General features: G+C 42.7%; 1 pseudogene; it reads left to right on the forward strand.

Moving 5' to 3' along the window:
• The first annotated feature begins 1,784 nt into the window (after positions 1–1,784).
• LOC120722641 lies at positions 1,785–6,023 on the forward strand (annotated as a pseudogene).
• The last annotated feature ends 7,456 nt before the right edge of the window (positions 6,024–13,479 follow it).

The following is a 13,479-nucleotide window of genomic DNA, read 5'->3' on the forward strand; positions in this document are numbered from 1 at the left end:
TAAACACCAATTATCTTATCACAAATGATCTAATTCTATATGAATCGTAGTTTGTTCATAGTCATGGTGTTTGAGCTGTGTTTTCCAGTTTGTTTATTTTTTTCCTGTTTGTCTTTGCCTTGTTTATATTCTGAGGTTCAGTTAGTTTTATTTACTTATCAGTTTAGTCATTGTCAGTTTTTGTCAGTCACTGTTCTTCATTTCCTGTTTTATTTTGGTAGTTAGGTGTTTCCTGTGTTCCTCCACTCTTCTGCTGATTGTGTGAAGCTGTGTGTCATTCCTTCCATCTGTGTCTGATTCCCATTATCCGTCAGTGAGTGTGCATATTAGCCCACTCAGTCCTTTGTCAGTGCATTTGTTTGTCCTCCTGAACTGCTTGCAGTCTGCTTTTACTGTTTACTGTCTGTTTGTAGTGTTTCTTGTCATTTTTGGTTTTAGTTTTTCCTTACAGAGTCTTTTGTGACAGTTCTATTATGTCTTCCTTGAATTTTTGTTCCCCTTTTCAACTTGTTTTCAGTTGGACTGTTACAGCTGCTATTCATTTAAGGTATGCTGTAAGTGTCATTTCACCTGCCTATATTATAGTCTGCATTTGGGGTTCTCATCCAGAATTCATGACGCAGGGAGAACATACAAACTCTTATAGCTAATATAGTCTTACCATCAGGAACTGATACCCCTTACCCTTTAGCAGAAAATCCTTCTTGGAAGCATTTTGTATAACTGTGCCACAGTCTGCCATTGGGTTTGCCTAAATGTTTGACCTAAATTTGTTCCATATAAAATTTCCTCTGCTGAAAAATATTAATTCAGAAGGTTTAAAATCTAGGCTTTTTTTTCACCAGAGCACGCCATAATCCTCCATTTTTTCTTTCTAGGCCATTCCTTAGTGGATTTGCAAGCTAACTTATTTTGTTACCCTACTGAAAAGTCCTATCCTAGTTCAAAATGAAAATTTTAGAAAGATGGCCTTACATTACCTTCTAAGCGCATGATGTGGAATCCATAGTTAAATCAGTGACTTTAGGCTTCTCAGTTCCCGAAGGAGCAAAGTAACCCCAAACTGAAATATTTCCACCAACATGAGCTGCAGTGAATGTGAGATTTTTTTTCTTCTACTTTTGGATACGGATCCCATGCTATTCAGATTTGTGAAATCACTCTCCTTTGACACCAGCTGTTGCAAGAGTTGCCTGCAGATGATGTAATGAAATTTGGGGTTTATTGGAGACTTCTTTCACATCAAACAGTCTGCTCCTGGGCTGACTGTTATGTATGATGTATTTCAAATAATTTAGAGATCTCTTTTTTAAATTCCTTGCCAGACTCTTTGGAATCATATACATAAGAAATTTCTAAAGCCTGTAAATAGTTCTTAACATCTTGGCTTAATTACTCCACACACTTTATTAGCAAAAAGAACATGAGAGTTTAGATCAGGGGTCCCCAATCCCAGTCCATGAGGGCCAGTGTCCCTGCAGGTTTTAGATCTCACTCTGGGTCAACACACCTGAATCACATGATTAGTTCATTACCAGGCCTCTGGAGAACTTCAAGACATGTTGAGGAGGTCATTTAGCCATTTAAATCAGCTGTGATGGATCAAGGAAACATCTAAAACCTGCAGGGACACTGGCCCTCGTGGACTGGGATTGGGGACCCCTGGTTTAAATGGTAAAGGTTTAAATTAGACCCTGCTGCTCTCAAAGAAAGTTACCAGGAAAGTTGGTTGAAAGATTGATGTTATTTTCCAAGTGTGATGCCAAAAAGTCTACTGTAGATGGGCCAATCTTAATGATGATTTCTGTTATAGACAGTGTTGTTGTTAATGTATGTTTGGGGGCGTTGCACCCCGGAACCTTCAGAGGTTTTTCAGGGTTCTCCCTGTCGGAATGTTATGTGTGGGACAGTTTCCTGTATGTGTGCGACTAGCTGTGGTTGTTTCTAAAAGTGGTCAGTAAACGTCCTAAAACTGGCACTTGAGTTTCCGAGCATTTTTATCCTGAGGTTATAACACCTTTTTGGCGACGAGGATAAAAGCCGAACGCGGACAGTTTTGAGTTTTTGCTACGGATTTTGCAGTTGGACTACCGCTTCGTATCTATGGCTACGATCGGATCGCTCACGGAGTTCGCCGAGGGAGACGGCGACTGGATTGAATATGTCGAGAGGCTGGAACACTTTTTCTTGGCAAACGACATTTCGGACGAAGGAAAAAAAAGGTCAGTTCTTCTCAGTGCGTGTGGAGCGAGGACCTACAAGTTGATACGTAACCTGACGACGCCTCGGAAACCCGGGGACTTCAGTTTCAAAGAACTGGTGACGTTGGTGCAAAATCATCACTGCCCGAAACCCTCCGTGATTGTTCAGCGGTTCAAATTCCACACTCATTCATGCAAGCCGGGAGTTTCGGTGGCTGCGTATATGACGGAGCTGAGACAGCTATCGGAGCACTGTGAGTTTGGAGGCGTGCTGGATGACATGCTCTGTGACAGGTTGGTGTGTGGTATAAATGATGATGGCATGCAGCGTCGGTTGTTGGGGGAGCCCACACTGGACTTTAAGAAAGCTTTGGAAATTGCTCAGGCAATAGAAACGGCAGCTAATAACACTAAAGACATTCGGAAAGCTAACAACAATATGCACTCAACCGAGGTGCATCATGTATCTCGGAGTGTGAGGGGCAAACCGAGGGAGCTTTTGGAGTGTTACCGGTGTGGGGGAGCACACTTTGCCAAGGACTGTGTTTTCAAAGACAGTACCTGCCATAACTGCAAGAAAAAGGGGCACTTAGCCAAGAAATGCAGGGGCACTAAGGAGAAATCAAAGAAGGAATGGAAGACAAAACACAAACTAAACACGCATCACCTGCAGGGCATGGCGCCTGAGGAGGATGAGTGTGTTTTCAACATGTTTAATCTGGTTGGCTTTAATAAGTGCTGTGCGGAGCCCATCTATGCCACTATCCAGGTAAATGGGAAGGAGCTACAAATGGAGGTGGATACAGGGGCTTCAGCTTCGGTGATCAGCCAAGCCACCTACCACAGCTTGTGGCACTCGGGCAGGGCACCAGCTCTCCAAGCGACTGAGATAAGCCTTAGACAGTACACGGGTGAATGCATTCCCCTGCTTGGTGTTATAGAGGTGCATGCAGCATATCAGGGTCAAGAAGCTGCAGCAACACTACTGGTCGTGAATGGGAAGGGGCCTAGTCTGCTGGGTCGTGACCTTCTGCAGAAGATCCGCCTGAACTGGAGGGAAATCAGGTATGTAACGGTAATAGCAGAGTTACTGGGAAAGTATCCAGATGTGTTCAAGAATGAATTGGGCACTCTCCGGGGCACCACTGTGAAGCTGTGTGTGGACCCTTTTGCCCGGCCACGCTTTTTCAAACCACGCACTGTACCATACGCCATGAAGGCCAAGGTGGAAGCAGAGTTGGAGAGACTACAACAGATAGGGGTCATTGAGCCAATAGAGTTCTCGGACTGGGCAGCCCCGATTGTACCAGTGTTGAAAGGGGTGCGTATATGCGGTGATTACAAACTGACAGTAAACCAAGCCTCTCAGCTCGACGCCTACCCTCTGCCTCGAGTGGATGACCTGTTTGCCACACTGGCGGATGGTCGGACATTCACAAAGTTGGATATGAGTCATGCTTACCAGCAGTTGCTGCTGGATGAGGAATCAAAACAATATGTGACAATAAACACACACAAGGGGTTGTTCAAGTACAACCGCCTGGTGTTTGGCGTTGCATCCAGTCCGGCTATCTTTCAGCGCACCATGGACAATCTTCTGCAAAACATTCCTGGTGTTGCTGTTTACTTGGATGACATTTTAGTTACAGGTAAAACAGAAGAGGAGCATCTGCGTAACCTTGAGCAGGTGTTGAAGAAGCTCTCAGAAGCTGGGTTGCGTTTGAAGCGCAGTAAGTGTGTTTTCCAAGCCCCTAGTGTGACATACCTGGGTCATCGCATCTCTGCACAGGGCCTGTCCCCACTGGAAGAGAAAGTGAGGGCAGTAAAAGAAGCCCCGAGTCCAAAGAATGTAGCTGAACTAAGATCATTCTTGGGCTTAGTGAACTATTATGGGAAGTTTTTGCCTGACCTCTTCAGCATGCTTGCTCCCCTGTATGGGCTACTGCACAAAGACAGTCAGTGGAGGTGGTCCCAAGCACAGGAGAAGGCCTTCAGACAGGTAAAAGAACTGTTACAATCGGCACCGCTCCTGGTGCATTTTGATCCGGAGAAGGAGGTGGTCCTGTCCTGTGATGCCTCCCCGTATGGCATAGGAGCTGTTCTTTCCCATCGCATGGAAGAGGGGGAAGAGAAACCGGTCGGATATGCGTCACGCACGCTCACAGCAGCAGAAAAGGGCTATTCACAGCTTGAGAAGGAAGGCTTAGCAATAGTTTTTGCTGTGAAACGATTTCATCAGTACCTGTATGGCCGCCCATTTACTGTTGTTACAGACCATAAGCCCCTCCTGAGTCTCTTTAGTGAAACAAAAGGCATCCCACCCATGGCTTCAGCCCGGGTTCAGCGCTGGGCATTAACACTGTCGGCATACCAGTATCGCATTGTTTATAAGGCGGGACCTGAAAATGCGAATGCAGATGCTGTCAGCCGCCTCCCCCTCCCGGAGGTCCCCGACCAGTCGAACTTGCCCCCAGAAACTGTGTTTTTGCTGGACAGGTTGGCGAACTCTCCGGTCTGTGCTAAAAACATCAAAGCATGGACTGAACGGGATCCAGAGTTATCTCAGGTTAAACAGTGGCTGTTGCAGGGCTGGCCAGCAACAGTGGAGCAGGATCAGCTCAAACCGTATGCCAAGCGTCAGCAGGAGCTCAGTGTTCAAGATGGCTGCATCCTGTGGGGTTCCCGAGTCATTGTTCCGCCTCCAGGTCGGTCACAGATCATTGAAGTGTTGCATGAGGCTCATCCAGGGATTTCTCGAATGAAAAGTCTGGCAAGGTCATTCGTGTGGTGGCCGGGAATGGACAGTGCCTTGGAAGACAAGGTAAAAGCCTGTTCTCAATGTCAGTCAAACCAAAAAATGCCACCACCTGCCCCACTCCACCCATGGGAGTGGCCTGGCCGTCCATGGTCCAGGCTTCATCTAGATTTTGCCGGCCCCTTTTTGGGCCACATGTTCCTGGTGTTGGTGGATGCGCATTCAAAATGGTTGGATGCCCACATAATGCCGACCATCACAGCCCCAGTCGTCACAGACACACTCCGGAGAATCTTTGCAACACATGGATTACCTGAGGCAGTGGTCACGGACAATGGGCCCACGTTCACAAGTGGGGTTTTCCAAGAATTTATGGAGAGAAATGGGATCCGACATATCCGCAAAGCACCCTACCACCCTGCCTCCAATGGCTTAGCGGAGCGCGCCGTGGAGACACTGAAAAACGGTCTAAAAAAAATGGCAGGTCTTTCCATAGAGGAGGCTCTGCCGTTTCCTGTTTCAGTATCGCATCACGCCTCATACAACCACAAGCTTGTCCCCAGCGGAGTTGCTGATGGGGAGGAAGCCCAGATCTCATCTGGACCTTCTTCGCCCAGATGTGGGAGCCAGAGTCACCCAGTCACAGGGTGGGCAGAAGGTGAGACATGATCTACATGCCAGAGGCTGTGTTTTCAAGCAGGGAGACTGTGTGTATATCAAAAACTTTACGGGTGGCTCACGGTGGCTGCCTGCCTGGCGTCATTCACCACAGTTCAGGGCCAGTATCTTTTGTGGTGGAGTTGTTGGATGGCAGACAAGTTCGCAGGCACAAGGATCATGTGAGAGCCCGCACGGATGGAGCTGAGAAGAGGGCTCAGAGTGGTTCGCACGCACATGGTGGAGACAGGGCTGTGGACATTGTGGGGCCTCAGAGTGGTTCACCCGAAGAGGAAGTCATGTCAGCAGCCCCTGAGATCGGGATTGGTTCTTCAGTATCACCAGAAGGGCTGGTGGAGCAATCTAAGTCACCTGAGCCGAACCCATACCCTAAAGCAGATGACTCGTAATCTGGAGAGGAAATGGCGTGTCACAAATTTAGAGGATCATCATTTAGCCTGGAGAAATAGTTTGCTGCTTTATAAGAAAGCCCTCCGCAAAGCCAGAACATCTTACTATTCATCACTGATTGAAGAAAATAAGAACAACCCCAGGTTTCTCTTCAGCACTGTAGCCAGGCTGACAAAAAGTCAGAGCTCTTTTGAGCCAACAATCCCTTTAACGTTAACTAGTAATGACTTCATGAACTTCTTCACAAATAAAATTTTTATCATTAGAGAAAAAATTACCAGTAATCATCCCACAGATGTAATATTATTTACAGCTACTCTTAGTACCATTGTTGTTAAGTTAGACTCTTTTTCTCTAATTGATCTTTCTGAGTTAACTTCAATAATTACTTCCTCCAAACCATCAACGTGTCTTTTAGACCCCATTCCTACAAAACTGCTCAAAGAAGTCCTGCCATTAATTAATTCTTCGACCTTAAATATGATCAACCTATCTCTAATGATCGGCTATGTACCACAGGCCTTCAAGCTAGCTGTAGTTAAACCTTTACTCAAAAAGCCATCTCTAGACCCAGCAGTCTTAGCTAATTATAGGCCAATCTCCAACCTTCCTTTCATATCAAAAATCTTTGAAAGAGTAGTTGTCAAACAGCTAACAGATCATCTGCAGAGGAATGGTTTATTTGAAGAGTTTCAGTCAGGTTTCAGAGCTCATCACAGCACAGAAACAGCTTTAGTGAAGGTTACAAATGATCTTCTTATGGCCTCTGACAGTGGACTCATCTCTGTGCTTGTCCTGCTAGACCTTAGTGCAGCATTCGATACTGTCGACCATAATATCCTATTAGAGCGATTAGAACATGCTGTAGGTATTACAGGTACTGCACTGCAGTGGTTTGTATCATATCTATCTAATAGACTCCAGTTTGTGCGTGTAAATGGAGAGTCCTCTTCACACACTGAGGTTAATTATGGAGTTCCACAGGGTTCAGTGCTAGGATCAATTCTGTTTACACTATACATGCTTCCCTTAGGCAGTATCATTAGAAGACATAGCATACATTTTCACTGCTATGCAGATGACACCCTGCTCTATCTGTCCATGAAGCCAGATAACACACACCAATTAGTTAAACTGCAGGAATGTCTTAAAGACATAAAGACCTGGATGGCCGCTAACTTTCTGCTTCTTAATTCAGATAAAACTGAGGTTATTGTACTCAGCCCTGAAAAGCTTAGAAATATGGTATCTAAGCAGATTCTTACTCTGGATGGCATTACCTTGGCCTCCAGTAACGCTGTGAGGAACCTTGGAGTCATTTTTGACCAGGACATGTCCTTCAACGCACATATTAAACAAATATGTAAGACTGCGTTCTTCCATTTGCGCAACATCTCTAAAATTAGAAATATCCTGTCTCAGAGTGACGCTGAAAAACTAGTTCATGCATTTATTACTTCCAGGCTGGACTACTGTAATTCATTATTATCAGGATGTCCAAAAAACTCACTGAAAAGCCTTCAGCTAATCCAAAATGCTGCAGCAAGAGTCCTGACAGGGACTAGAAAGAGGGAGCAGATTTCTCCTGTTTTGGCTTCCCTTCATTGGCTTCCTGTTAAATCCAGAATTGAATTCAAAATCCTGCTCCTCACATACAAGGTCTTAAATAATCAGGCCCCATCTTATCTTAATGACCTTGTAGTACCATATCACCCTATTAGAGCACTTCGCTCTCGCTCTGCAGGCCTACTTGTTGTTCCTAGAGTATTTAAAAGTAGAATGGGAGGGAGAGCCTTCAGTTTTCAGGCCCCTCTTCTGTGGAACCAGCTTCCAGTTTGGATTCGGGAGACAGACACTATCTCTACTTTTAAGATTAGGCTTAAAACTTTCCTTTTTGCTAAAGCATATAGTTAGGGCTGGACCAGGTGACCCTGAATCCTCCCTTAGTTATGCTGCAATAGACATAGGCTGCCGGGGGATTCCCATGATGCATTGAGTTTTTCCTTTCCAGTCACCTTTCTCACTCACTATGTATTAACAGACCTCTCTGCATTGAATCATATCTGTTATTAACCTCTGTCTCTCTTCCACAGCATGTCTTTTATCCTGTCTTCCTCCTCTCACCCCAACCGGTCGCAGCAGGTGGCCCCGCCCCTCCCTGAGCCTGGTTCTGCCGGAGGTTTCTTCCTGTTAAAAGGGAGTTTTTCCTTCCCACTGTTGCCAAAGTGCTTGCTCATAGGGGGTCATATGATTGTTGGGTTTTTCTCTGTATCTATGAAGCGCCTTGAGGCGACTTATGTTGTGATTTGGCGCTATATAAATAAAATTGAATTGAATTGAATTGAATTGAATTGAATTGAATTGAATTGAATTGAATTGAACCCGGCCACAGGAGCTCAGCAGGCTCCTAGCCTGGAGAACCCAGCAGCAGGACTGAAAAGGTCAAAGAGGCAGCACAAGCCCCCTGATAGACTGAATTGTTAAAATAATGTGGTGTTGAATTCTCCCTCTCTTTTTGTACTTATGCATAATTGCTATGTTGTGGGTTTTTGCTTAAGGGGGGGGGAAGTGTTATAGACAGTGTTGTTGTTAATGTATGTTTGGGGGCGTTGCACCCCGGAACCTTCAGAGGTTTTTCAGGGTTCTCCCTGTCGGAATGTTATGTGTGGGACAGTTTCCTGTATGTGTGCGACTAGCTGTGGTTGTTTCTAAAAGTGGTCAGTAAACGTCCTAAAACTGGCACTTGAGTTTCCGAGCATTTTTATCCTGAGGTTATAACAATTTCCATTGGTGACCCAGCTGGAACCTCTGTTATGAAGCACAACATTTTTGCAAAAAAAGAGAACAAACGCTCATGTGCTACTCGTTAGCAGCTTTCTTAGTTCTGAATTGGTTGTGATGGTGCCAACATTCACTCTACATACACAGATTTCTATGACTATATGCCCTGTAAAATAAAATAAAAAAGAAAACAAAAAAGAAACACTTTATTAAAAAAAATAATTCCCAAACTTTAATTATTTTTCAAACACTAGACCCTGAGGAAGATGAAATATTTGCTGGATTTTCATGACTTGTACCTAATCTGTAACTTTTAAAACTGCATTTATGGAATAGTAGGTAAAGTTGATGGAATTAAATTTTTTTGTGATTAGTTTGAGTAAATAATCTTTATAAGCAGGCTCTGTTAGAGGAAACTTCTGTCCCAACAGATATAATGTAAAAGCATCCACTCTTCCACTGAGACCATTTCTGATGAAGCAGGCAAAGAGCAGACGGATCAACTGAAGGGCTAAAAGCATCTCTCAGGTCTTGTGTCAGACATTGGCTGACATGATCATATTTCTTAAGGACATCACTTTCAGATATTGTTTATCTATTACAGTCTTTTAGGTCTGACACGTCTTCATTTGTCCTCTACTTGTTCAGTTAACCCAAATTTCTAAGGACACACTGTGGTAAAATATAGTTTTAAGCTAATAGAGCTTTCAGAATCTCACTAAAGAATCTTCAACTAAAGAAATGGGAACAAATGTCTTCTTGAAACACACTGCTAGTAACAGAATGCCTACGGAAGCAACTTGAAATTCTTTGCAAAGTTGTCTATTATGTGTAGACACAACTGGTCCCTCAAGTTAGGCATCTTTCTTTGCTTGAATAATTAATTGTAGCTAAGACAAAACATTACTGTGACTTAAGTGGCTGAACAAACATTCCTCTGAAAATGGTCAGGTACAAAGACTGGACCGGCCATCAGTTCATGTCCTGATGCTCCAGTGTACCTGGGTTATGCAGCAAAACAATGACCCAAGACACACCAGCAAGGCCACCATTGAATGAATAAAATAAAAACTACACTTCAGTAAGACTGAGATGCATAAAGGGCACTAATCTAATGTAATGTATGGGTCCCTCTCTCACAACTGCACTCACAGGTACAGTTGCATCATATAAAGCATGCATTCACTGGAGCCGGTAATCAAAAAGTTGAGCACGTACACCCATGCCCAATTAGGGTAACAGAAGAAACAAGCGACCGTCTTCTAATGAGATCTCTGCACTTCTAAATCTAGAGGGGCTTCTTAATCATTTATCCATTTCAGTTCTCCTGAAAGCAATATGACACACTCTTTGAAGCTTCCCACTGTGACCTCATCATCCCCTCTTTTGCAAAACAAAGAGCCATATTTCTGAAAGACAGTATTTTTGGAAAACAAAGCAACAAAGGTCTTAGAGAATCGCTCTGAGGACAAAAGGAACAAAGGTGTATTTGAATTTGTAGTATATACAAAAAGAAACAGACTACAAATAAAAGAAAATGTAAACATTTATATAAGATTAAAGGTGGTGGAAGGGCTCGCATTATAAAGGGTGTCATCAAATTCACTAAAGCGAGTCAGTGGAAGTGCAGCCTCATGTAGGAACATACAGTCTGAGTCATTATCTGTCCGACATCGACTCATCTATGGATTGGTTCACAGTTAATGGACAGTGAGTGTGACAGTATCAGTGTATCATTCTCCACTGGCATTGTCACAGACAGGTAATGACAAATAGAGGTTATTTTCAGCTATGTCTCCATGCGTGTGCATGTGCGTCTGCAGATCCACTCAATTTTGCAGCTGATCAGGCAGAAATTGAAATTTTTCATGGGCTGAAGAAAATGGCGTTGAGGAAAAAATGGAGAGAAATGAAAAAAGGATGGGAGGGGGTAGAATGGCAGTAGGATGATGAGTAGAGAGAGAAAAAGTCTAGTTATTTACCCAATTTCCACTCTCATGTCTCTGGATGATCTCTACCAGGAGGTGTATTCAGACGTCAAAGGGGTTATTGGCCCGAGGGGTGTGTGTTTGTGTGTGTGGAATTGAAGCTAATTATCCGAGGAGGAGAAATCCTGCTTAGTTTCCATTTCATTGTGCAGAGCAAAGCAGGTGTCTGACAAACAGTGAAAGCATGATGCAATAATATAAACAGAGAAAGAGAGCCATTTTCTTCATTTGTTGGTGCTTGAATGTGTCGGTGTGCTTTCATTTCTGAGTAAATCTGCTGGACAGCCTTAGGTCGCAGTGCTCTTTAGCTTTCAGGGTAGTTCTTTTCTGAGAAAGCAGGTGATAAATAGCTCCAACAGCTAGAGTTTGCAGTATGTGGTTACTTGGGGATTGACTATGGTTTTATGCTTGGATTTGTTGTTGTCATGCTCCAGAAGGAATTGGGGACCCAATCAGATGCGTCCCAAGTCTATTGACTTTTCAGACTCCCACTGTAGAGTAACCAGCAGGTTGACATTTTGGATTAAAATGTCTCCACAGCTATTAGATGGGCCATGATATCCTTAAATCTAATTTCAACAACTGCTTGATAAATAATGAGCTTGAACATTGTGATTTCTATATGATTCTCAATATTTAGATTTTCTGTGATCTACTGAAATAAATCATTCTTTTTGTTTGCTCTGTTGTTTGAATATGAATCAAGAATTTACATTAGATTAAGTTTTGTTTGTAACATCAGTCAGTTATTGAATGAATTATTTGACACAATAAATAACACTTCCTATTGTTCTGAGATTGTACAGTGCAGCTTTGTGTTCTGTATTTGTCATCTGTTAGTACTGATTTGTGACATCATCTGTCAAATGTCTTTTTGTTTGAAATACTGTTGCAACTTTAACATTAGGGCAACTACAAGGCAGTTGCAGTTGCCTGAAGAAAGGCAACCGTCAAATACTGTTTAACTGACTGCAATCACTTTCAGACAGACTGGCGCAGATTTGCAAATTATTGCTAATATTTTGTAGTCAATCTTAGATTCAGAAAGAACCCTTCAGAGTGATAGCAGACTGATCCATTTTAAATGTAGTCTGATCGCTTATGTGTGGAACAAAGTTGCTTTGAAGCTGGTTACTGATTGGTTGCAGACCTGGTCCCCATCTTGGAAATGACCATTTCATAGGCAGTAAAATTGCAAGTTCATTGCACAAAGCTATGGGAATTTTGGTCATGATCTTCAACCATTGTTTTTCCCTAGCTGATTACAGCACTACAAAAAGCTCCAGCTGACCAATTTGTTTGTTTCATGTTTGACATTTTTATATGTTTGTCCCTTTTTACTTCATATTTCACGTCCTAACTATTAAACACATTGGGACACTCAGTCTCATAATCTTGAGTAGAAATGATCATTATCAGCTCTCTTCTGGATTATGGGAGCATATGCATTTTTCCTACATCTCTAAGGAATCTGTACAGTGCAATAGCTGCACATTACACTACAACCCATTTGGTCTTAAAAAGCCATTTGGCTTTGTACAGTAACAGAGGTGATTTTAGATATTTTAGTCTATGTTTAGGGACATTTCTCTAACTTGTAGCAATTGAAATCAAGCTAGTCCAATATATTGCGGTACTTCATCAACCAGCATTAAGAAATCTTGTGAATCACAGCCCGCCTCATTCCATCTACAGTCACAATTCTCTCTGATTAGGACATGATAAGCCTGTCGAAGGATGCTAAATAAGATGCTACTTGCTTCCACCGTATATCTACTCATGAATACACACAAGGCCTGCTGATTATAGCGAGGCGAGCAGTTCCACGTACTGTGTGACTCAGTTATCGCTAAAATATATAAAAAGCTGTAACATTAAAAGAAGTGTATAGCCATAGTGACAGGGGGAGAAAAAGTAGACAAGTGAAAGAACCTCTGATTTGGCTTTTAAAAAAACTTTTATTTATTCAGTTTTGCTTGTATCTTGCATTTTAAAATACAATCATTTCCCATTTCTGGTTCAAATCACAGTTTGAAACGCCTTTTGATGATGTGACAGCATATTTGATTTGCAAAGCCTTTTTTCCCCAGTGTCCCAAACTCAGCACAGGCACTGCCAGCAAGCACACTGTGATCATCTGGACCAGCCTTGTGTAGAGGAGACAAGAGAAACAACAGCCTGTGCTGGATGTTCAATAAACCATCTGAAACGAACACACAAACAGAATCATCTAGCTTAGGAGATGGCATATTCATGACCCGTTCTTAGATGTGTTTCGGTGTCAAGGCTCAGTGAACTGTGAACCTTAATGATCTTGTTTCAAAGTTTTCCACACACAGATGAATATTGTGAAGCACAGATGCTTTATTTGTGGAATATCTCTTGATATCAAAAAGAAGGGGTAAACACACAAGTTATAACAGGCATGGTCATCCAATTCTGAAGTTCTAAGAATTAAAAAAAATAAAAGGTATAAAAGTATAAGAATTACCTAAGGTCATCATACTCCTAAATGCTCCCCTATACCTTTGTTTAGGCCTCCACAAATAGTTAAACCTCATTAAATAAAATGGTTAAACCCCAAAACTCCACTACTAACCAAAATGATTTCCTGGGAATAAAAAAAGTAATTGGTAAAAATGTTTATTATTACACCCAGTTACCATTATTTGAAGAACAGTTTGCA

This window comes from Simochromis diagramma, unplaced genomic scaffold (assembly GCF_900408965.1).
Source record: "Simochromis diagramma unplaced genomic scaffold, fSimDia1.1 OVJJ01000705.1, whole genome shotgun sequence".
NCBI classification, from domain to species: domain Eukaryota; kingdom Metazoa; phylum Chordata; class Actinopteri; order Cichliformes; family Cichlidae; genus Simochromis; species Simochromis diagramma.